Raw genomic sequence first — 2,028 nt, 5'->3', positions numbered from 1 at the left:
TTATGAAAAGGATGTGTTTTGATTTGGGGTTCTTGAATATTTTCCTGTTGAATCACCAGATGATGGTAATTTGCAGACACTTAAATATGGAAGTCAATCATTGGAAGAGAGTTGGAATGCTAGGGAGCACATATATCTAATAAGAGGGAAGAGCACACTGATCCTTAATAGATCCTGGGTTTATCGTATCAGACTAGGGCAGGATTAGTAGAGTGGTAAGACTGAGACCAGATAATGCTGGATTGAAGAGTGAGTCAACAGTGATGGAGCAGAAACAAATTTGATGAGAAGAGAAGGATTAAGACTAGACAGAAGCTAAAAGAGACAAAGGAATTAAGAAAAGTATTATGTTTGTAGACTATTTTGCTAGTTAGATGTAAATGTGAGAGATATGAAGCTTATAGAATGCCTTGGAGGATAAGAGAGACCTTAAAGATTCATGGAAAGGAGGCAAAAACTGGAAGTGCATTTCCTGACATGACAGAAAGGTGAGGTGCAAGGAGACGCTGACTTCAGGACCAGCTGTCCCACTTGTTCAAGCTATAACAATGGCAGTGTCAATCTCTCCAAGCTTCAGTTTCTCTATCTCAAAAATGTGGATAAAAATAGTATCAGTTATTAGGAGAATTAGGTGCTATAATGAATGTAAAAATTATTTCAGTGAGAACTCATTACAATGATTTCTACTGTTTCTATTTGAGTACATCAAGGAGGAGGCCTAGAAGTAATCACATCATTAAAGGCTGGAATAAACATCAAATGATGGATATTTTAATTTTTAAGTTTTTAAATATAATACTCAGGAAGATGATACCATATTATTTCAGTGACTTTAGAAGTTATTCTTTTCTATTGCTTCTCGGCCTTTTGGCTAAGATCAAGTATAGAAGTTATTCTTTCCTTAAACCTAAACTAAAATTAAAAATCAGGACCTTTATGTGGCCTGAAATTATAAATGAATACATGGTTGATTTCAAGGTGTTTGGAAATAGGAATCCTTCTATCCTAAACCGAGAAACACCTGATAGATATAAAGAAGTTTGCAATGATTTTAGATATTCATTGTGTGGTGTATCTGTTAGTGTGTTGTCAAGATGACAGTCTTACTTTACTCAAATGTAAAATGTATGTGAACTTGTTATTTAGTGCAATATGTAACTACTTACATCACATTCTAATAATGATACAAAACATGTCGATGATAATCCTGACTTAAAAAGAGGGGTAGAACTCTCATGTGTCCTTCCTAAGAAGTGTCAAACAAAAGAAACATGATTTTAATACATATGAGAATTGAAATGGAAATCAGGAGCCACAGTATGTGTGAAAGTTGACAAAGTAGCATACTTAATACAAATCTTTTTTTTGTTGTTGTTGTTTTTTTGTTTTTGACAGGCAGAGTGGACAGTGAGAGAGAGACAGGGAGAAAGGTCTTCCTTTTTGCCGTTGGTTCACCCTCCAATGGCCACCGCGGTAGCGCGCTGCGGCCGGCGCACCGCGCTGTTCCGATGGCAGGAGCCAGGTGTTTCTCCTGGTCTCCCATGGGGTGCAGGGCCCAAGCACTTGGGCCATCCTCCACTGCACTCCCTGGCCACAGCAGAGAGCTGGCCTGGAAGAGGGGCAACCGGGACAGGATCGGTGCCCTGACCGGGACTAGAACCCGGTGTTCCGGCGCCGCAAGGCGGAGGATTAGCCTGTTGAGCCACGGCGCCAGCCGCTTAATACAAATCTTACTCTGTAAAGTTTGCATGCATGAGAGTCCATCCATTAAATATACAAGTAGTCAATAACAGAAGAATTTTTGTGTGTTATGTCATACTGATTCAGATTTTTAAAATTCTTCTATTTATGAATATGTGAATAATTGAATCCCATTGCTTGTTTTCTTTATTATTCTTTCTCTGTAAATTATCACAAATTTAAATATAATCAAAAGTCATTTAGTGAGTTTGAAAGGTAATAATTAAGCTAGGAAATACAAAGGTAGATCTAAAGTAATATAATATAATGTAATATAATTTATATAAT

General features: G+C 37.3%; 1 pseudogene; it reads left to right on the top strand.

The window, feature by feature from the left end:
• The first annotated feature begins 851 nt into the window (after window positions 1–851).
• On the top strand, window positions 852–1,023 carry LOC133775533 (U2 spliceosomal RNA; annotated as a pseudogene).
• The last annotated feature ends 1,005 nt before the right edge of the window (window positions 1,024–2,028 follow it).

The sequence above is a fragment of the Lepus europaeus genome, chromosome 16, assembly GCF_033115175.1.
Source record: "Lepus europaeus isolate LE1 chromosome 16, mLepTim1.pri, whole genome shotgun sequence".
Taxonomy (NCBI): Eukaryota; Metazoa; Chordata; class Mammalia; order Lagomorpha; family Leporidae; genus Lepus; species Lepus europaeus.
This window is presented reverse-complemented; position numbering and strand designations above follow the sequence as displayed.